The 24272-nt window shown below is 41.2% G+C and overlaps 1 long non-coding RNA gene across 1 annotated transcript in view; it reads right to left on the bottom strand.

Moving 5' to 3' along the window:
- LOC134731401 (uncharacterized) overlaps positions 1–24144 on the bottom strand; it is a 127109-nt gene extending 102965 nt beyond the window's left edge. Inside the window, exons 1-2 of the long non-coding RNA XR_010113620.1 lie at positions 24021–24144; positions 12786–12855 (exon numbers count right to left, since the gene is read on the bottom strand). This is a non-coding gene — a long non-coding RNA (uncharacterized lncRNA). The remainder of the gene's footprint in view (positions 1–12785; positions 12856–24020) is intronic.
- Positions 24145–24272: the final 128 nt, after the last annotated feature.

The raw sequence follows: 24272 nt of genomic DNA, 5'->3' as shown, positions 1-24272 counted from the left end.
GTTAGACCTAAAACCATTAAAATCCTACAAGAAAAGCTAGACAATACCATTCAGGACATAGGCATGGGCAAGGACTTCATGTCTAAAACACCAAAAGTAATGGCAAGGAAAGCCAAAATTGACAAATGGGATCTAATTAAACTAAAGAGCTTCTGCACAGCAAAAGAAACTACCATTAGAGTGAACAGGCAACCTACAGAATGGGAGAAAATTTTTGCAACCTACTCATCTGACAAAGGGCTAATATCCAGAATCTACAATGAACTCAAACAAATTTACAAGAAAAAAACAAACAACCCCATCAAAAAGTGGGCAAAGGACATGAACAGACACTTCTCAAAAGAAGACATTTGTGCAGCCAAAAAACACATGAAGAAGTGCTCATCATGACTGGCCATCAGAGAAATGCAAATCAAAACCACAGGGAGATACCATCTCACACCAGTTAGAATGGCCATCATTAAAAAAATCAGGAAACAACAGGTGCTGGAGAGGATGTGGAGAAATAGGAACACTTTTACACTGTTGGTGGGACTGTAAACTAGTTCAACCATTGTGGAATTTAGTGTGGCGATTCCTCAGGGATCTCGAACTAGAAATACCATTTGACCCAGCCATCCCATTACTGGGTATATACCCAAAGGACTATAAATCATGCTGCTATAAAGACACATGCACACGTATGTTCATTGCGGCACTATTCACAATAGCAAAGAGTTGGAACCAACCCAAATGTCCAACAATGATAGACTGGATTAAGAAAATGTGGCACATATACACCATGGAATACTATGCAGCCATAAAAAATGATGAGTTCATGTCCTTTGTAGGGACATGGATGAAACTGGAAACCATCATTCTCAGTAAACTATCGCAAGGACAAAAAACCAAACACCGCATGTTCTCACTCATAGGTCGGAATTGAACAATGAGAACACATGGACACAGGAAGGGGAACATCACACTCCGGGGACTGTTGTGGGGTGGGGGGAGGGGGGAGAGAGAGCATTAGGAGATATACCTAATGCTAAATGACGAGTTAATGGGTGCAAGAAATCAACATGGCACATGGATACATAGGTAACAAACCTGCACATTGTGCACATGTACCCTATAACCTGAAGTATAAAAAAAAAAAAAAATCTCTTGGTTGAAGACAAAACCTTAATGGAAATTTAAACTTTTATTTTACTGAAACAAAATAATAACTAAACACTAAAATTTGTTGGATCCTGCTACACCAGCTTATAAACACATGTCTGGCTGTAAATCCATGTGGTAAGAAAGAAAAAATTTCTGAAATGTTAATGTATTATTCATTTATCCCAAGAAAAAACTACAAATTAAACATGAAATTCTTCTAACTTACAAGCAATTAGAAAAATGAAGTAATGGAAATAAAAAGTAATAAGACCAGAAGGTAATAAAATAACTAATAATTATAACAACAGAAAAAAATCAACAAAACTAGCAGCCCTTTGTAAAGGCTAATAAAACGTATATACCCTTTCTAAGAGAAATCAAGAAAAAGAAGACACAAATATCCAAGAGTGAAAGTGAGAAAGTTCTCTAAATACTAGAGATATTAAAAAGATCTAACAACCTTAAAAACTTTGAAACTTTAGACATTTTATGAAGTTTCTTAAATTATACAACATCAAAACTGACATAAAAATAAAAATCCTGAATAGTTCAATACCTAAGAAAAATTGAATTTCTATTTTGAAGGCTCCCCACATAAAAAGAACTTTAGGCCAAAATAATATTACCTATGATTTCTAGCAAATATTTAAGGAAGAAAGAATTCCTAAATCATACAGGCCCTTCAAGAGAACAAAAACCAAGAAAAATATCCAAACATTTACAAGAGGCCAAAGTAATCTTGTTGTCAGAACACAAGGGTATTTAAAAATAAGTAAATTTACATGCCTATCTTGCTCATTAATGTACGTGTAATTGTTCTGAAAATAACATTGGAAAAATCATGCATATAAATAACTAAAAAGGTAAAAATATCATGAACAAGTTGGGTTTATTTCAGGAATATGCCAAATTGATTCAATATTCAAAAGTCAATTAATATAATTTAGCATATTAGTAACTTAAAGAAGAACGTCCAAAAGATTAACCCAGATAAACACTTAATCAAATTAAGCATGCACTTTAGATTAAAAAAGAACACAGTAAACTATATGTAGAAGAAGCAATCTTAAAGTTAACAATAAAAATAGTATGGCAATTATAACCCTTTATGGTTAAATATTGAAATATTTTCTTTTGAAATTGGGAATAAGACAAAGATTCCTTCTCTTTGATATTTTACAAGAAGTGGTAAGCAGTGGCACAAACAACAACAATAAAATGAATATATTGCTATTGAAAAGAAAAAATTTATAATTTGCCGACAATATTGTTTATACTGAAATAATCCCGTAGAATATAGATAAATTATTGAAATTCCTAAGTGAGTCTAGAAAATTGGCCAGATACATGATCAATATACAAATATCATATGTATTTCTGCATTTCAATAATAAACCATTGGAAAATAAAATGTTAAAATATAACATTTAAAATACTACAAACAGTATAATAAATTTAGTGAAAAATGTATAAAGTGTCTATGCACAAAACTATACATTACTGAGACAATAAATAAAATGCAAGAAACTGGATTTTGTATCTTTATGCTGTAATAATAATAGTCATATATTTGCATATTTACAATAATGCGTCCTGTGTGCATATATGTGTATATGTCTGTGTGTTTTTGTGTATAGCATGGACTAAGCGATAAGTGAAAAGTCAATTAAAATGAATTAGTGAGTACACTACCAGCCCAATACTTATACATACACACGTGGTTTAGGACAGAGCAGTGGGGGAAAAAAATGGTCTTTTGATAAATAATCCTGAGTCACTTGTACATTAATATAGAAGAAAATAAATCTTGACCTGTTCTGATGATCTGAAGACTACACTCGCAATTGATTTGCTACAAGTACTTCCAGGACTCAAGAGCAATTTATTCACGTAACTATGAGTTATCACAGCAAACAGATACAGAGCCAGAAAGAGGATAAAAGATACGCAGTTGGCCAGTTTTCAAGAAGTAAGATGCGGGCTCCCACATTCTTTTTTTTAAATCTTTTTTTCTGGGACTGAAATTCTGGCTGTGAATTTCAAGGATACATGCAAAGTGTCCCTTACTAGAGAAGGATGCTTGAGTCTCAGCGTTCAGGGCTTTGACAGAGGGCTGGACATGTGGGCATACACTGTTATGTGACCAGCCATGGTTACTGAAACGCAGGAACTCCAAAATGAAACCAGGTGAATATCATTAGTCTTGATGTTTGTCAAAGCAATTATGACAAGCTTATTTGCATAGCCTATGACTCAAGGTGTGAAAAATTATCAGCTATTAACATAAATAACCTTCTGAGGTCTATATCCCTGTGGTGAGCAAGAGTCCATCAGGGTTCCAGGCAGCTTTGGAAACATACAGGGACTAAGCAAACAGACATGTGTGAATTATTTCCTTACATGATATCTAATTCCCCTCAAAAATTAGTTGCAGGTACAGTACATATTTAAATAAAAAAGCAACGTAACAGAACATATAGAAGATAATAGGTACTATCTTTTTGAATTTAGTATAAAAACAAGTTTCCTAAATGGGAAACTAAGTGTGTAACCATGAAGCAAAAATTGATAAATTGTATTTAAATTAACAATTTACGTTCAGCAAAAAATAGAGTTGACATACGTAAAAGGCAAGACACAGACTGGGAGATGTATTTCTGAGAAGAAAACTGACAGATTTATAACAAGTATGTATAAAGAACTCCTTCAAATCATTTATAAATCCAGAAGAGAAAATGTGCAAAATACCTCATCAAGCTTCACAAAGAGAATACTCAAATAATCAATGAACATAAGAAAGTTTGCTTAACCTCATTAGTTATCAGAGAAATTCAATTTAAAGCACAGTGAGCTATTACTATTACCCATGAGAATACTAATGTCAAAATGGTTAACATTAAGAAATATTTTTGAAGATATGGACAAATTCAAATTCTTATGCACTTCTTCTAAGAATGGGTTTTGATGCAGCAACTTTGGAAGCCCATTTGCCTTTAATGTTATTAATATACTTTGGCCTCAAAATTTTATTCCTGATAAAATAACTAACATAAACCAATGCATATATTTACCAAAAAATACACACAAAAATGTTATAGCAGCATTATCAATTTAGGCCAAAAACCAGAAAAAAATTGAAATTCCATCCATAGAATATTGAATAAATCCTTTATGGTTTATGCATGCAACATAATTTTGCACAACAGGAAATATATATGAAATTTACCTGCATGCATTAACATGGAAGAATTTCACAAGCATAATGTTAAGAGAAAAATATTATAAACATAGATGTATTTTGTGATTCACTTTCTATGGAGTTTAAAACAGGCAAAATTATAAATGCAGTTTTTGAAATCTAGTTAGTGGCTATCTTTATGAGGGAGGAAATGATCAGAACTGATGAAGCAAGGAGTTTCAGAAGGGTTGGCATTACACTATTTCCTTGTTTCGGTTACACTTCATCATAATGACAATTTTGAAAATATCAGGAACAATCATATTAATAAAAATAAAAATGACCATCTTTTATTGGGAACATCACTTGCTTTATTTCATTTGATTTTGAAACAGCCCAGAAAAGTAGGTTATGTTAGTTACTGTTCTTTAAATTCAGGAAATATGAAACAAACATGGTAAATTTGACTAAAACTCCAATTCAATATAACTACATGAGGCAGCTTAAAAAACTGAAAGAAAAACTCAACCAGGCTTTGAAAGGCACACAAACAAGAGTAGCTTTTAGGATCTAGGTTGCAATAATGAATCAACTTGTTCTCCTGAAGGCAATATTGGAAAAAATTATCTCAAGTCATTTTCTTCATTTTGTCATTATATTAATGCCCTATTGCCACTGTGACAAATTGCCACATTCTTAGTGGCTTCAAGCAACACACACATTTATTCTCTTATTTCTGGAGGTGAGAAATAACAAATGGATCAATAAAACTACATCTTTTTAAAGCATCTAGTGGATAATTTGTTTCCTCACCTCTTACTGCTTCTAGGGACCACCTGCATTCCTTGGCCCATGGCCGTCTTCTTTCAGCTTCAAAGCTAGCAGTGTAGCACCATCTCTCTTCACTAACCTCAGTTTCCAACCTCCATGTTCTCTCTGATTCCGACCATCATACTTCTCTCTTATAAAAATCTCTGTGATTGCATGGTGCCCACCCAGACAATGCAGGATAACCTCCCCATCTCGAGATCCTGAACTCAATCATATCTGCAAAGTTTCTTTTACCTTGTAAGATAATGTATTCACACGTTCTGGGGATTAGGATATGGGCAACTTTTGGGAACCACTATTCAGCATACCACAGTTGCTTTGATTAAAATGTGTCTTTTAGAGAGGGAATTAATGACAATTATTTCATATGCCAATAACTCACAAGGAAAAGCAAACAATTATAATTAAGTAGGCCATCAATTTTGTATAGTGATATTTCAGGGATTGCTATTACAAAAAAGAAGAAGAAGATAATAGATAAAATTCAGAGGTGACTCACAACAACTTCCCAAATCACAAAATTTTATAGGGTGTGATTAGGATAATATTATGTCACATATTATGGTCATTTCAAAGAATATGAGTCACACCACACAAAATTTGGAGTAGATATTAAGAACAATGATACCACATATGCACTAAGGGGTAAGTGAAAGTCTATTAGTAACATAATGAGGTTTTTTGGGAAATGTAGGGCTAGCTTCCAAGCAGGTGTGAAAATGGCTTAAAATATCTGGGAAAGGACACTGGCCTAGATTTTTTTGTGGTTAGAGGGTAGGACTGGCTTGAGGGATCTCATGCATGTGTGGGTGGGCATGAAAAGAGTAGCATTCACGCATTCAGGCTTCCTCTATCAACTGGTTTATAGACGGCTTTTTCATCATCAACTACTCCACTTATGAAATTATGATTTCAAGTTTTCCTCACACTAAAAGGGAATTTTACAACTCTAAGAGAAAATGTGAGTACGAAAATAAATAAGTTCAGCAATCTATTCAAAATTAACAGATAAGAATATCAGATTAAAATCAAAGAATGTAATAGCACTATTTAACATCAACAAAGTAATATAAAAATAATTGTGGTGAAAACAGCATATGTTTGTAAAAATATTGGGAAAAAAACCCTTTTTCTGCTGTGGAGAGATAAGTAGGTAAATCACTTTCATATGTAAAATGTCTGATTTATTCTTATATAATTTCAAACATTCTTACTGGATAGATCTGATGGTTAATATTGAGTGTCAACTTGATGGGATTGAAGGATGCAAAGTATTCTTCCTGGGTGTGTCTGTGAGGGTGTTGCCAAAGGAGATTAACATTTGAGTCAGTGGACTGGGAAAGACAGACCCACCCTCAATCTGTCTGGGTAAAATCTTATCAGTTGCCAGCAGGGCTAGAATAAAAGCAAGTGGAAAAATGTGGAAGGACTTGACATGCTTATTCTTCTCGGCTTTATCTTCCTCCCATGCTGGATGCTTCCTGCCCTTGAACATCAGACTCTAACTTTTTTCAGGTTTTAGACTCTTGGATTTACAGTATGGTTTGCCAGGGGGATCTCAGGCCTTTGGCCACAGACTGAAGGCTGCATTGTCAGCTGCCCGACTTTTGAGGTTTTGGGACTCCTACTGACCCACCACTGGCTTCCTTTCTCCTCAACTTGCAGATGGCCTATCTTAGGACTTTACCTTGTGATCATGGGAGTCAATTCTTCTTAATAAACTTTCTTTCATATGTACATCTATCCTATTAGTCCTGTCCCTCTAGAGAACCTGGACTAATACATATTGTTACCAGAAGTGGGGTGGTTCTAGAGGAACAGAATTTTAAGAATCGGTTTCTTTAGTTGGTTTGGGGTTTCTGGAGTTGGCTGCTTAATATGATTACAACCTAAAATGCTAAAGACTCTTATTTCTAATAGTATGAGGAATACCAATAGTCCTTGGCATGAGGTGTTTAGAGAGTTATGCAAAATAAATGCATTTGATACTCCTGTTTCAGCACTCATCAGAGGCAAGATGTTTAATGACTCTGTACATAATACCTTTGACAATATGTGGAGAACCAAGGAACATTATGAAGCTGGCTGGGTGCTTCTAAGTTCACTGGACAAAGTGATAAAAAATAAATAAAAAATAAAAAGATGAGCTCAGGGATTCTAACTCCTGGCTCCAGAAGCACATACCGAGCTTCACGTCTTCTAAGATTGCCCTAAATGAAAATCTTATCTTTTCTAGACAAAGGGCAGACGTTGCAGAAAATCAGACATAAGGTTTTATCATGTGAGTGGTTGCCTGCAACAAAAGGTGCACACTCAGTCTCAACAGGTGTCTACTGTTGAAGTGAGGGCATTGACTGGAAAAGAATGGGACCCCACAAATTGAAATGGGGACATGTGGGATAACCCTGATGAGGCTGGGGGCACTGAGCTCCTAAATGCTGATGAGCCTTTTTTTTTTTTTTTGCCAGAGGAAAGAGCCTCCCTAACCACAGTGGTGGCAACATCCCCTTCCCTATCTGCACTGCCATCAACCTTTCCACCTTTGTCTGAGGAAATTAACCATGCACTGCCTGAGGCAATAGTGATGGCCTTCCTGGGGGAGTTGCCAGGAAAAACAATGTGGATTCTCCTCAGGACCCACTCCCAATACCCCTGTTTGCTTCAAGACCTATAATTAGACTCAAGTTCCAGGAGGCCCCTAGAGGTGAGGTTCACAGGGTGACCTGCAAGGCAGTATGCCACACTTGAAAAAAACTGTTTAAGTTTTCTAATTTATATAAGCAGAACTCTGGAGAACAGGCATGGGAATGTATATTAAGGATGTGGGATAATGTTGAAAGGAACATAAAGTTTGATAAGGCTGAATTTAGTGATATGGGCCCACTAATCAGGGATTGTGCATTTAATATTGCAGCTTGGGGAGTTAAAAAAGGTTCTAATAGTTTATTTGCTTGATTAGCTAAAATATGGATCAAAATATGGAGCACTGTGAGAGTGAGCTGGAAATGCCCGGTCTCCCTTGGTTTAATTTAGAGGAAGAGATCGAAAGGCTTAGGGACATTGGGATGCTAGAGTGGATTTGTCACTTTAGACCCACTCATCCCAGCTGGAAGGGTACAGAAAACGTACCTTTCACCAATAGCTTGCAAAATAGATTTGTGAGGGGAGAATCTGCATCTTTGAAGAGCAATCTTTGATTGCTCTTCTCTGTATGCAGATATTACAGTGGAAACCGCAGTCATTACATTACAAAATGTAAATACAATGGGAATAACTGGATCACAAGGTGGCAGGGGCAAAATGGTAGCACTCAACCATCAAAAGCGAGATGGGTGTAGTTACCATAATGAACAGAAGAGGCAAAGCAGCAATCAGAAGAGTCTGACTTGTGTAGAGCTCTGGCATTGGCTAATTAATCATGGTGTTCCTAGAAGTAAACTTAAAGGAAGCCTAATGCATTCTTACCTAACTTATATATGCAGAAAACTTCTAGGTCGAGTGGACAAAAGACTAATTTGAAATATAAAAACAAAATCATGGCCCCTCAATCAACTGCCAGACTTGAACCAGTTTACAGACCCAGCACCCCTTGAATGAAGGGGAGGCTGTGTCCCCTTGAGGACGGAGTTCATTACACTACTGACAACTTGTACTGTGATCTTTGTCATTCTTGCCAAGGAGACCTCCAGCCTTTTATCAGGGTAACTGTGCATTGGGAAAAAGGGAATGATCACAATTTTTGGAAACTACTACATACTAGCTGAGTTGATTCCCATCAACTTCAAATATCATAGTGGTCCTCCAGTTAAAATAGGAGCATAGTGAGGTCATGTGATATTAGTCATGTGAGTTTTTCTGCCTCTTGTCTATAGAAGATAATCATCAGGTTATGTGAGCTTCAGTTTAGGTCCAACTTAGAGTGGGTCCTTGGACTCATCCTGTGGTCATTTCCCCAGAATGCATCATTGGCATAGATATACTTAGCAGCTTGCAGAATCCCCACATTGGCTCCCTGACTGGTAGAGTGTGGTCTACTATGATGGGAAAGGCCAAATGGAAGCCTTTAGTGCTGGCTCTACCTAGAAAAATAGTAAATAAAAAATGGTATTTCTTTCCTGAAGAAATCACAGAGATTAGTGCCACCATCAAGGACTTGAAAGACACAGGGACGTGATTCCCACCGAATCCCCATTCAACACTTCTATTTGGCCTATACAGAAGACAGATGGATCTTGAATAATGACAGTGGATTATCATAAGCTTAACCAAGTAGTGATTCTGATTGTAACTGCTGTACCATATCTGGTTTTATTGCCTGAGCAAATTAACATATCTCCTGGTACCTGGTATGCAGTCAATGACTTGGCAAATGCCTTTTCTCCATTCCTGTCCATAAGACCCACCAGAAGAAATTTGCCTTCAGCTGGCAAGGCCAGTAATATAAATTCACTGTCCTACCTCAGGGGTATATCTACTCTCTGGATTTGTGTCATAATCTTATTCACAGAGATCTTGATCACTTTTCCCTTCCACAAGATATCACAGTGGTATATTTCATTGATGACATTATGCTTACTGGGATGCGGTGAGTGAGAAGTAGCAAACACACTGGACTTATTGGTGAGACATTTGCATGCCAGGGCACACGTAAGTTACATGAGAAAGTGGCTCAAATGCCCATCGTCCCCACTCTTGCCATCCTGCCTTTTCTCTTCAAGCCTTCATCAATGGCCCCATGGGGAATTCTCTGTGATCAGTTGACAGAGGAATAGAAGACTATGGCCTGATTTACAGATGGTTCAGTACAATGTGCAGGAACCACCTGAAAGGGGAAAGCTGCATCACTACAGCCCCTTTCTAGGACATCCCTGTAGGTCAGTGGTGTAGCAAAATTTTCCCAGTGGGCAGAACTTTGAGCAGTGCACCTGGTTGTGCACTTTGCATTGAAGAAGAAAAGGCAAGATGTGCGATTGTATCCTGATTCGTGGCTGTAGCCCATGGTTTGGCTGGATGGTCAGGAACTTGAAAGGATGATTGGAAAATTGATGACAAAGAAATTGGGGAAGAGACATGTGGAAGGGCCTCTCTGAGTGGTCAAAAACTGTAAAGATATTTCTATCTCATGTGAGTGCTCACCAAAGGGTGACCTAAGCAGAGGAGGATTTTAATGATGACAAGGATAGGCTGACTCATTCTTTGGACACCACTCAGCATCCTTCCCTGGCCATCCCTGTCATCGCCCAGTGGGTTCATGAGCAAAGTGGCCATGGCTGCAGAGATGGAGATTATGCATGGGCTCATCAACATGGACTTTTATTCACCAAGGCTGACCTGGCTCCAGCCACTGCCAAGTGCTCGATTTGCCAACAGCAGAGACCAACACTGAGCCCTCAATATGGCACTGTTCTTTGGGGTGATCATCAAGCTACTTGGTGATTGCTTGATTATATTGGACTTCTTTCATCACGGAAAGGGCAGTAGCTGGTCTTCACTGTAATAGACACTTACTCCAGATATAGGTTTGCCTATACTGCACGAAATGCTTCTGCCAAGACTACCATCTGTGGACTCACAGAATGCCTCATCCACTACCAAGGTATTCCACACAACATTGCCTCTGACCAAGACACTCATTTTGTGGCTAAAGAAGTGTGACAGTGGACTCATGCTCATAACATTTACTGGTCTTACCATGTACCCCATTATCCTGAAGCAGCTGGACTAATAGAATGGTGAAGTGGCCTTTTGAAGTCACAATTACAGTGCCAGCTAGGTGATAATACTTTGCAAGTCTGGGGCAAAGTTATTCAGAAGGTTGTGTATACCCTGAATCAGCATCTGATATATGGTGCTATTACCTGCATAGCCAGGATTCACGCACGGGTCCAGTAATTCAAGGGGTGGACGTGGAAGCGGCACCTCTCACCATTACCTCTGTTGACCCACTAGCACAAGTTTTGCTTCCTGTTCCAACATTGTGTTCTGCTGGCCTAGAGGTCTTAGTTCCAGAGGGAAGAATGCTGCCACCAGGAAACACAATAATGATTCCATTAAACTGGAGGCTGAGATTGCCACCTGGCCCCTTTGGGATCCTCCTACCTCTAAGTCAACAGGATAAGTAGGGAGTTACAGTGTTTGCTGGGGTGATTGACCCAGACTATCAAGATGAAATCAGTCTACTACTCCACAATGGAGGTAAAGAAGGGTATGCATGGAATACGAGATGCCTTAGGGCGTCTTTTAGTAATGATTAAGGTCAATGGGAAACTACAACAGCCCAATCCAGGCAGGATTACAAATGACCCAAACACTTCAGGAATGAAGGTTTGAGTCACTCCACTGGGTAAAAAACTACGACCTGCTGAGGTGCTTTCTGAAGGAAAAGGGAATACAGAATGAGTAGTAGAAGAAGGTAGTCATCAACACCAGCTACAACCACGTGACCAGCTGCAGAAACAAGGACTGTAATTGTCATGAGTATTTCCTTCTTATTTTGTTAAGAATGTGTTTGTGCATGTATACACTTGTACTAAAAAATATACCTTTTTTCTCCTTTCTTTTTTATCATGTGACATGAGATTTATTGATATCATATCAGTGATACCGGAGTTAAGAATAAATTACTTAGGCAGATAGTGAGGGTACCAGAGTCCTTTGTAAGGTTTTCCTCTTAATGAAAAGCAGCCCTCAGATGATTTTCTTTTCTAACAAAGAGCAGCCTGTAAAATTGAACTGCAGACATAATCAAGCAAGCTGGAAGTTTTCACAGGTGAATGCCAGCACTAGGCATATTCAAAATGGCAGCTGCATGTTCCCTTCTCTTTGCTAGCCATATGTACAGTAAGCAGCAGATAACATGGAGCTGACCAAGTGGAAAGCCCATTTGCATGATAAGATTAGGGTGGTGTGGCCAGTCTTCCCTGCAAGCTGAATAAAGTTATAAATTGAGTCAGTTACAATTGCAACATTTGAAACACTTAAAACTCATATGTATCTAGTGGTGATGAAATTAAACAGCACAGATAAAGAATGTATTTATCATTCCAGAAGTTTCCATTAGCTAGTATTGGTGTATAGCACCAACATAAAAATTATTGTTTTATAGAAAAGAAAATATTGATTATAATCCTCTCACAGTGATTAATCTTGATAAAATAGGGAACTCAGAACTTTCCTGCTATTCTGATGAAAATCATCTTAAGAGAGTATATGTTCACGTGCAGTGGATTTAATTCCTTCTGCATAGTCTGTTCTCGAAAGTTTTTTAAAACTTAAAACATACGAGGCAGAATGCTTTATGATACAATTGAAAAGAAGCAGGTTCTGCCCACAAGCATTTTGATATTTTACCAGAAAAAATATGAGCAAGAACAAATAGTGATAGGAAAAATAAGGAACAAAAAGACAAAGTTCAACGGTGTTTAAAGGAGAGAAAAATGATTTACATTAAAAGATAATAACAGGCTTCTTGGAAGAAGAGGTAAGTCTAGAGATTGGATTCACCTTTAGGGTCTTTTCACTCAAAAACTTTGTCACTGACACGTAAGAAAACAACGAATATAAAACGTTAGCACAGTTTCATGCATGTCAAAAGGCCAGGAAACATAATGCTACAGTAAACGTGACATTTTACCTTGAAAAAAGAGGTGAAGTTCTCTTGCAAAAGTGAGTGTTCTATTCCTTCTGATCTGCCCGCCTGGCTCCTGATGTAAAAGAGAAAACCAAACAAAAGTGAGAGAGAGAGAGACAGAGAAAGAGAGAGAGGAAAGAGTAAGAGAAAAGAGAGGTGAAGGAAGAAAAATATCAGAGAAGAAAAGGGAAAGTGCAAAAAAGCTTGAGAGGAGGCTGGAGGTCATATGGCTAGGGTGGCTGTTGAAAAGAGTACAGCTAGTTATTGTGAAGTGGGAGAAGGACAATTACTTAAAATAAGATAAAAATCTACTAAATATTTTTACACCAGATGTGGCTTGGCATGGCTCATTGTCATGAGATAAGTGGGTATGCATTATGAAGTATTTCTATATAACTCAATTCAGTCTGGTGTAATTTTCTATATCTAGTATTTTTTGCAAAAGAAATTAGATATACAACAAAAAATTCATTGCATCCTCAAATTGTTCAATAATAAATCAATCGCACTGGAAGAAATGTGCGGTTTCAACACAAGGGGTACAGCAGGACTAACTGTCTTCATTTGCCTAAATTTAGGTAAAGGACAATGCTGAGAAATCTATTTGGTAAGGTTAAAAAATTGTCAAATTGTCAAGCATTTTTGAATGTTTGGTGTATTATCTATTGTTCCATAACATTACCTTACACTTAGCATACTTAGCAGCTTTAAAAAGCACACGTTTATTATCTCATAGTTTTTCCATATGTGGAATCATAAGTCTAAGCACCACTTAGGTGGCTCCTTTACAAAGCTACAATCATGCCAGCCAGATGTGGTTTCTCACGTGCAGGCTCAACTGGAGATGAATCCACTTCCATGATGATGTGGTTGTTGGCAGCATTAAATTCCTTGTCAGCTGTCAGACTGTGGCCCCGGTTTCTTCCTGGCTGTTAGCTAAAGGTCACCCTTAATTCTACTTCTTAGTTGGCTGGAAATTACTCCCAATTCTTTGCTATGTGACCTTCCCCCACATGACCACTTGCTTCATCAAAGCCAGCAAAGGAGACGGTCTTCCAGAAAGACAGACATGACAGTCTTACGTAGCATAATTACAGGAGTGACATCTCATCAGTTTTCCCATATGTTTTGTTTAGAATCAAGTCACAGGTCAACGGGAGGAAATTAGGCTAGGAATTAATGCAAGGAGTTTGGAATAATTAGGACCAGTTTAGAGTCCGGTTACAGAAGAGATTTCTATTTTTCATATATGAAATACTAATTGAGTCTTTATCAAACAGTATCATCTTCTATAGTTACCACAAGCATACAGCAGGGCAATGCCACAAATTTGTGGGGTTTGGGATTATCCACAGACTAGAGAATATTTTGGCAGTGGGGAGTAACAGCCTTCACATTTAGGGTTTCATCTAATAAGTGTCTTTTGGGACACTTGAGCCCGCTCTCCCTCAGTCCAAGAACCCTTCTGCCAGGTTGAGCAGGGCCCCTTCCTCCTTGGCCGGGGCCTCCTGCTCTGAGTCACCTTGTTTTCTTTTAAGCTGAGGGCATTTGTTCTTCCAATGTCCTATTTCTTTACCATAAGCACACTGGTTACGCTGCCAAGTCTGACAGCCAGGCTGAGTTTCTTTCCCAGGGCCCCCCTTCCCTTGCCGCTTTGGAGGGACCCCTCTGATTGCTGCAGCTAACACACAGGTCGGCTTTTCGCCGGGCCTGACCTTCATTCTCTTTGAGGTGTTCCTTACCGTTTACTGCATCCCTGTTTACAAATGAAAGAGAGGATATGCAAAGGCTAAACCGAGACAGGGAAGCTCTCTTGGAAGCCCCACTGGGGGCCGGTTCCTGGTAACTGGGTCCTTCCATACTCTTGGGGTTTTGAGAATCAGCTGGTGCATGTTCCTCTAGCCACTGAGTTGCTGCTAGGAGCGCTCTCCGCCTTTCATCTCTGTGAAAGAGGAACATGAGCAACTGGTGGCAATCAGCCCAGGTGGGGTTGTGGGTCTGGATAATAGTTTGGAGCAAATCAATTCGAGCTTGTGGCTTTTCGGTATAGGACGGGGTATTGTTTTTCCAGTTGAGAAGGTCGGCACAGGTGAAGGGCTGGTACAGGAAAACACGCCTCTCCACCACGTGACCATCCTCATCTATCCCAGTATACCGCTGCTCTGTCAGGGGCATCTTTTTGCCCGTTTTGGGTCGTCAATGAGCTGCCAAGGGAGGGGTTTCTCCCGAGGCTTCCCCTCCTCTCTTGTCTACTCTGGGTGGCCTAGGCATACGCTTGTCTTGCGGAGGCGCAAGCACTGTGGGCTCAAGAGTGGGGAGGCTCTTTCCCTGGTAAGGGGAGGGCACCACTGGGATCACTGGTGCCATCTCCTGCAATGGATCTTCTGATGTTGGGTCGAACAGAACTTGAGGAGTTGATTTCCCTGGGCGGGTGGAGCGGGATCCTTCCTTAGCTATCTGTCCCTCTGCTACTAGTATTGCTGCTGCCTGCCCGCTTAGCCACTGTGGCGGGTCTAGCGCCAGCTGTCACCAAGTGTCTATGTATGGGAAGCGGTCTAGGTATCCTTTCCCAGTTACCTTGTGCCACACTTGAGAAACAAGGGACCGGTCCAGGCTTCCTTCTGACGGCCAACCCACTTCTAATGTTGGGCAATCTATTTCCCACGAAGTTCGAAGTTCCCTGGTGGTCTGGTGGTTAGGAACCGCGGCCCAGGTTTGATTCCCGGTCATGTGGAGCAGGACGAGCCGCGGACAAAATCCCTCAGACGCTGGATTCAAGAAGGAGGGAGGTTCCTTTTAATCGGCCGGGGGCGTGGGCAGATTAAGAGCCGAGCGCCCTGAAGGAAGACAGAGTTCCTGGGCCTTTTCTCAGGGCTTACAACTCTAAGAGGTTCCACGTGAAAGGGTCGTGATGGATTCAGAGCACATGTGCTTAGAGTTGGGGGTGGGGGGGTTTCAACTTTTCACCTCACGCCGGCAAATCAGTGGCACCGGCTGGTCTTGCCACTGACTTCAATCCTCTTGTTTTTCAACTTTTACTTCCTCCTCCCCTTCAGAGACAGAAGACAGAAAGAGAAATGCCTTCTCTCCTCAGGGCCACAGGATGATATGACTCCCGATATCGCACGGGGTGTACACACCCCTGTGAAACTCTCCCTACTATCCAGAGGGAGAGAGGATGATATGACTCCCAGTACCGCAGGGGGTGTACGCAACCGCGTGATGTTGTTCCTCATATCCAGAGCGAAGGAGGATATATGACTCTCAATATTGCAGAGGGTGCACACCCCTCCTGTAATATTGTGAGGAATGTCGCAATATTACTTATCATAATTAATAATATCAATTATTAATTGATATTAATAATTATCAATATTAATAACTGATCATATAAGTTTAAAATCAATACCGAGAATTATGACAACTAATATTCAAGAGTTATACTGACGATAACAATAAATTATTAAAATTAACTATTAATAACGCCTGATATTAATAACTGGGACTGATCTTATTCATTAGAAAACAGTAATATTAGCGCCTAATAATTAATATTAATATTAATAATCTGAAAACTTTTTAATTAGCAATTATTTCTTGATATTAATATTGGTAATTGATATTAATGTGAATTATAAATGAGTAACAAGTAATACTAATATGACTCCTAATACTGCAGTAGGTGTAACCCCACCTGTGATATTGTTCCTGATGTCCAGGGAGGGAGAGAGCCTGGTATTACTTTCAATATCGCAGTAGGTGTACACCCAGCCGCCGATATTGATCCGAATAGAATCTCCAGGGGGTGGAGTATGACATGACTCCCAATAGAGCAGTGGGTGTACATCCACCCGGTGATATTGCTCCTAATATTCACGAAGAAGAGAATGCTATTCCTCCCAGTATCTCAGGAAGTGTACACCCCTTCGGTGATATTGTTCCTAATATCCGGGGGGAGAGTGTGGTATCACTCCCAATATCTCAAGCTGTGTACACCCACGCTGTGATATTATTCCTAATAGCCAGGAAGGGAGAGGACGCTATGAATCCCCATTGAGCAGGAGGTGTACACCCACCCTGGGATATGATTCCTAATATCCATGGAGACGAGAGGCTGCTATTACTCCCAATATCGCAGGGGGTGTACATCCATTCAGTGATATTGTTCTTAATATTCCAAGGCAGAGACGTTGATATTACTCCCAATATCACAGAAAGTGTACAAACCCGTGTGATATTGTTCCGGAAGAAGACAAGAAGATATCACTCCCCGTATCGCAGGAGGTGTACACCCACTCCGTGATAGTTTTCCTAATATGCAGGGCGGGAGAGGATAATATTCTTCTTAAGAGCGCAGGGTGTGTACAGCCCACCTGTGATATTGTCTTTAATATTCCAAGTTGGAGAGGATGCTATGACTCCCAATACGGCAGAAAGTGTACACCACCCCAGTGATATTGTTCCCATGACCCAGGAGAGAAGAGGATGATATGACTTTCAATGTCGCATGGGGTGGACACGCCCCCAGGGATATTGCTCCTAATTTCAATGTGGGAGAGGATGAGACTACACCCAATGCCACTGGCGGTAGAAACAGTCCTGTGATATTGTTCTTAATATCCAAGGGGAACAGGATGCTATTGCTGCAAAATACTAGAGAGGATGTACACCCGTCTGGGATAGATTTGGTAATTTCCAGAGGCGGAGAAGATACGACTCACAATAACGTAAACACCCTGGGGGAACAGCGTGACTCCTAATATCCAGGGGGGAAAGGGCCGTGACATTACTCCCCGCATCACGCCCATCCCAGGGGAGTAAGGGCCAGGGGAGTGAGATGCGACACGGGGCGAAAGAAGCCAGCCCCTCTGCCCCCTGGCTCTCAGGGCCCGCGGTGGACTCACAGCCTGTTTACCGTATTTTCAGTAATATCATCTCCCCCTCCGGAAATTATGAACTATTGCACAGACGGGTATACACCCGTCTGTATTGGGAGTAATATCATCCTCTTCCTCCCTGAGTATTAAGAACAGTATCACAGGGGTGTTTCTACTCCCTGCGATATTGGGGGTCATTTCCTCCTCTCCCACGTTGCAATTAGAAACAATATCAGTGGAGGCGTGTCCACGTTCTGTGATATTTAATGTAATATCAGCCCCTTCCGTCCAGGATCATGGGAACAATATCCCTGGGCGGTGTACACTTTCTGCGATATATGTAGTCATAGCACTCCCTCCGCCTTGGAATATTATTAAGGAGCATCTCACACGGGATTGTACACTTCCTGCGATATTGGGAGTAATATCAACCTCTCTGCCTCTGAATATTAGGAAGAATATCACAGGGTGGGCGTCCACCTCCTGCTCTGTTATGCGCAGTAATATCTATCTATTATGGGGAGTGATATCATCGTGTCTCTTTCAGGATATTAATAACAATATCACAGGGTGGGTGAACACAGCCTGCGATGCTGGAATTATTATCATCCTCTCCCCCTCGGGATACTAGGAACAATTTCACAGAAGGGCTGTACACTCCCTGCGATATTGGGAGTAACATCATACGCTTCTTCCGTGAATATGAGGAGCAATATCACCGGGTGGCTGTACATTCATTGCTATGTTGGCAGTCATGTCATACTCTACCCGCTGGATATTAGGATCGGTGTCACAGGGTGACTGTACACCTACTGCGATATTAAAACTTAAAATATTAACAAATGTATCGAAGATTCACTTTGCCTTGACTTTATGCATCCGTCACAGAGAGATCACGCAGTGGGCACCCACGATCGGTTTCATCATCGCTCGCTTCCATTGGATCAACTAGAAATCAGCTCAGATGAGAGTGCTGAGTCTCAGAGGATGGACATCTCATCCCCTGCCATACAGAGAAGTAGAAAGGGTGGTATTCCAAGTTCATGGCCAGACTCTAAGTCCCGGATACTCTACTTCATGGTCTTCCAACTCTCAAAAAGTTGTGGTTTTGGTTTTGTTTTTGTTTTTGCTTTTTTGAGATGGAGTCTCGTTCTGTTGCCCAGGCTGGAGTGCAGTGGAGTGATCTCGGCTCACTGCAACCTCCGCATCCCAAGTTCAAGCTATTCTCCTGCCTCAGCCTGCCGAGTAGCTGAAACGACAGGCGACCGCCACTACGCCCGGCTCATTTTGTTCTATCTTTAGTAGAGGCGGAGTTTCCCCACGTTGTCCAGGCTGGTCTCGAACACCTGACCTTGTGATTCGCCTGCCTTAGCCTCCCAAAGTGCTGGGATTACAGGCGTGAGCCACCGCGCCCAGCTTCCAAAAGTTGTAAGCTGAGCTCAGAGGTCTTAACCACAGGCACACCTGAGGAGCATTTTTTGAAACGTTTTCCCGCTTCCTCAATAGGAATGGAAGCCAAACTCCGAATTGATGACTCCTTTGAGGAAGTCAAGAGCTGTAAGGAAAGCCAGGAACAGGAGCAAGGGAGAGATGCGTCCTGAATGATCCTGTGCCCGTTCTTTCTGGAACCTTTGATGTGATCTCAGCTGCCCTTTCTCTACTTGACACAGTGATTGTGGCACCCACTGGTCTAGCTGTGGTCTACAAGGAACCCCCAAAGGGAAAGGCACAGTGAGCAGGGGCATCGGCCTGAGTGACAAGGATTTGAGAGGGCAGGTTGGATGCAGGGAGAGGACTGGCCAAATGCCATGCGTCGGGACTTAGACTGCCTGGTTCAAACTGGACTTCACCCTTTTTGAATTCATGATCTGGTACAAGTCCTCTGAAAATGCGTTGCTCCTTCTCTAGTCTGTAAAATCATCATGAAATGTGCGCTCATAACTGGGAGACTATGCAGATGAAATGAAACAAGCTGCATAGAGCACAGAGCTCAGAGCCTGGCCTTTAGGAAGCCCTCAGTAAGGGTTCATGATGCCCTGGTGTCTGTCTTCATCCCCTTTATCCTCATCATCACCTTCATCATCTCTGTTGTTCTTAGGGAATAGTTTAGAGGGACTCATTCCTTGCTATCATGGGTGAGGTGTCTATGAAAAGGATAACCAGTGGGGGAGGAAGGCAAAATTTTGAATAAGATTTCTGAGACCCCCCACCACAAGCAAGAACAGAAACTCCACAGTCTGCTGAGCTGACAGGTTGCACCTTGGTCTCCTCCCGTCTGCCCCCCGCACTGTCCTGTTTGTCCTGAGGATGAGGAAACAAAGCAAGGCTCCCGACCGTCTCTCAGCACTCGCTGAACTGCCCTTCCCCTCTGCTGGGCCATGACCACGGAGAACAGGTCCGCTGTCCTCCCTGCGTGGGGCACGATGGAGCCTCAGACTCCGTCCTCAAGGCTGGCAAGAAGACAGGGTGAGACATGAGCCTCCCGATACAGGTGACAGGTGTGGAGCCCCCAGGACTGGAACCTCACACTGCAGGGCTGGGGACACAGACTGAGTAGTCACTATTCTATGGCCTGGGGGGCTCAAGGCGCAGAGCTCCTCATTAGCCAAAGTCGCCCAAGCTCCCCAATCTCTAAAGATTTCCTCATAAGACTGCAGGAAGAAGAAGAGAAAAGGGAGTGTCCATAGAAGGTTTGGGGCTCTTCCTGTAATCAGGAGGAAGCTTGTGCGTATTCTTTGCTTCTTTCTTTTCTTTTTAAAGATCCAACTGCTTTCATTTTCATCTGTTATTATGGGAAAATAACCACGTATCCATACTAAAAATCATAAATATATATGATTTCATCTAGAATGGCCAGTATAAACATTGACAATTTCCACTATTTTTCAGTTGCCAGTTGAATGACATTAAGTACATTCACATTGTTCAGCAACCATCACCACCGTAGTCTCCAGAACAGTTTTTTCTTTCAAAATGGAAATGGCACCCATTCACCAAACTCTCCATTCCTCCCGCTCGCCTACCCCGGGGGCCACCATTCTAATTTGCAACTCTATGAGTTTAACTACTCTAGACACTTGATAGAAGTGGAATCCTACCGTGTTGAATTTTTTTTTTTTTGGAGACAGAGTCTTTCTCTGTTGCCCAGGCTGGAGTGCAGTGGTGTGATCTCGGCTCACTGCAACCTCCACGTCATGGGTTCCAGCGATTCTTGTGTCTCAGTCTCCCGAGTAGCTGGGATTACAAGCGTGCGCACCCACGCCCAGCTAATTTTTGTATTTTTAATAGAGGCGAGCTTTCAGCATATTGGCCAGGCTGCTCCCGAACTCCTGACCTTAAGGGATCCGCCTGCCTCAGCCTCCCAAAGTGCTGGGGTTACAGGTGTGAGCCACTGAGCCTGGTCGTGTTTATCCTTTTGGGATTTCTTTCTTTCACTGACGATAATGTCTTCAAGGTTCATCCATGTTGCAGCCTGTGTCAGAAGTGCCTGTCTGGTTTTGTTTTTGTTTTTTGGTTTTGTTTCATTTTGTTTTGTTTTGTGTTTACATGGAGTCACACGGTCGCTCGGGCTGGAGTGCAGTGGCACAATCTGGACTCACTGCAACCTCCGCCTCCCGGGTTCAAGGGGTTCTTGTGCCTCAGCCTCCCGAGTAGCTGGGACTATGGGCACACGCCACCACGCTCGGCTAATTTTTTGCATTGTCTTTTTTTTTTTTTTTTGAGATGGAGTCTCGCTCTGTCGCCCAGGCTAGAGTGCAGTGGCACGATCTTGGCTCACTGCAAGCTCCCCCTCCTGGGTTCACACCATTCTCCTGCCTCAGCCTCCCAAGTAGCTGGGACTACAGGCACCCGTCACCACACCAGGCTAATTTTTTGTATTTTTAGTAGAGATGGGGTTTCACCGTGTTAGCCAGGATGGTCTCGATCTCCTGACCTCGTGATCCGCCAGCCTCGGCCTCCCAAAGTGCTGGGATTACAGGCTTGAGCCACCGCGCCCAGCTAATTTTTTGCATTTTCAGTCGAGACAGGGTTTCACCAAGATGGCCAGGCTGGTCTTGAACTCCTGACCTCAGGTGATCTGCCCACCTCGGTCTTACAAGATGCTGGGATTACAGGCGTGAGCCACTGCACCAGCCAGAAGTGCCTGCCTTTTGAAGGCTGAATAGTCTTCCATTGTATGAATGAACTGCAGTGTGCTTTTTCATTCATCTGTCCACGAACCCCTGGGGTGCTTCCACATTTTGGCTGTTGTGAATAATGCTGCTGTGAATATGTGCGCGCAAATCTCTCTTCCATTCCTGGCTTCTAATTCTTTTTGGGAGGTACCCACAAATGCAACTGCAGGAACATCTGATCATTCTGTTTCTAAGTTTTCCAGTACACGCCATACTATTTTCCCTGTTCCTTCACGGTTTTACATTCCCTCCAATCATATTCGAGCTTTCCTACTTCCCTCTAGTCTCACCAATGCTTGATTGTTTATCATATCCATCCTAATGTGTGGTGTCACATTCTTGGTTTGATTTGCGCTTCCCTACGATTAGTGATTTTGAACGTCATTTTAGATGCTTATTGGCCATTCCTATATCTTCTTTAGGGACACGTCTACTCGAGTCTTCTGACCATTGTTAATGGGATGCTTTGGGTTTCTTGTTGTTTAGTTCTAGCTGTTCTTGATATACGATGGATATCAGCCTCTTTTCAGAGACATGATTTGCAAATATTTTTCCTAATCCATGGGAAATGAAAATTAAACCACAAGAGATATCACCTCACACAATTTAGAATGACTATTTTTTTTTAAAGATAAGTGTTGGCAAACATTGTGAGGAAATTAGAACCATTGAACACTATTGATGAGAATGTAAGATGCTACAGCTGCTATAGAAAATAGTATGGAGGTTCTTCGAAACTTAAAAATAGAGCTATCATTTATGCAGCAATCACATTTCTACATATATTTTCAAAAGAATTGAAATCATCTCACAACAGGCACTCCCATGTTCATTGCAGCATTATTAACAATGGGCAAGATACATAAACAAACTAAATGTCCATCAATGTGTGAATGAATAAATAATCACATTTTCTTTTTTTTTTTGAGACGGAGTCTCGCTCTGTCGCCCAGGCTGGAGTGCAGTGGCGCAATCTCGGCTCACTGCAAGCTCCGCCTCCCGGGTTCACGCCATTCTCCTGCCTCAGCCTCCGGAGTAGCGGGGACTACAGGCGCCCGCCACCACGCCTGGCTAATTTTTTGTATTTTTAGTAGAGACGGGGTTTCATCGTGGTCTCGATCTCCTGACCTCGTGATCCACCCGCCTTGGCCTCCCAAAGTGCTGGGATTACAAGCGTGAGCCACCGCCCCCGGCTCACATTTTCTTTATCCATTCTTTATTGAAGTTAAATAATATTCCATATACATATAATATTTCAGGTAAATAGAATAATATTCCACCTTAATAAAGAAGGAAGTTCTTCTATATGCAACAACATGGAAACTCCTGGAGGACATTATTCTAAGTGAAATAAGCAGTCACAGGATGACACACAGCCTGATTCCACTTATATGAGGTACCTAAAGTAGTCAACTCTCACAGAGGCAAAGAGCAGAATGTAGAATGGTGATTGCCAGGGGCTGGAGGCAGGAGGACATGGGGCATTGCTACTCAAAGTCTACAAAGTTTAAGTTATCCAAGATGGGTAACTTCTAGAGATCTGTTGTACGATATTGTTCTAGTTAACAATATTGTATGTGTACCTCAAAATTTAAGAAGGTAGGTCTCATGTTAAGTATTATTACCCCCAAAAAAAATTGTACTAAAGTGATAATTGCATATTGATATAAGGTAGAACCATGAGAGTCGTGAAACACTACACATAGAATTATATAGTATTATTCCATAAAAAGAAAGCATTGTCAGAAATATAACGAAACATCTGAATAGTATTAAAATGTTATGCATTATGATAATACTCTGGTAGGTCAAGGGGTTAAAAGTAAATCATTAAGGACTTAAGGAACTTGAATTGTTTAATGTTTTCACAAATAACTGTACATGGTTGTAATGTTGTACGTTAACAATGAGAAATGCATTTTCTCAAGCATCATGTACCACTTACAAATGTTGCTCATAATCTATACCATAAAATATTTAAATTTCTAAAGTAACACATTTATAACTTTCTTGTATCAATAATAAAGTATTGCTAGAAACTAATACTGAAACTTTGAGGAAGGAAGAAAATTACTCAGATATTTTAAGAATTGTTGCATGAATAACGCTGCCTTACATGAACTGGAAAATAGCAAATGTCAGGCCAAGATAGCTGACTAGAAACAGCTTGTGTGCTTGGCTCTCACCGAGAAAAGGAAGAGTGATGAGTGGACACTAGTTCTTCAACTGGAACAGACATGCTGACACACTATGATTCATCAGGGAAACAGCATGACCTATGGAGAACAGAGAAGAGCAAGACAGGACAACTGTCCATCTAGAAGTGGCACGGAGCGGGGGATGTGTGCCCACTACACGGAAACAGTGAGTAAGAGTCTTCAGGGACCCAAAATTCTGCCACAGACCTCTGCATTCTTGGGGTCAGGAGGAGTGCATCC

The sequence above is a fragment of the Symphalangus syndactylus genome, chromosome 9 (assembly GCF_028878055.3).
Source record: "Symphalangus syndactylus isolate Jambi chromosome 9, NHGRI_mSymSyn1-v2.1_pri, whole genome shotgun sequence".
Classification (NCBI taxonomy): Eukaryota; Metazoa; Chordata; class Mammalia; order Primates; family Hylobatidae; genus Symphalangus; species Symphalangus syndactylus.
The sequence above is the reverse complement of the archived record's forward strand: the minus strand, read 5'-3'. Positions and strand labels throughout refer to the sequence as shown.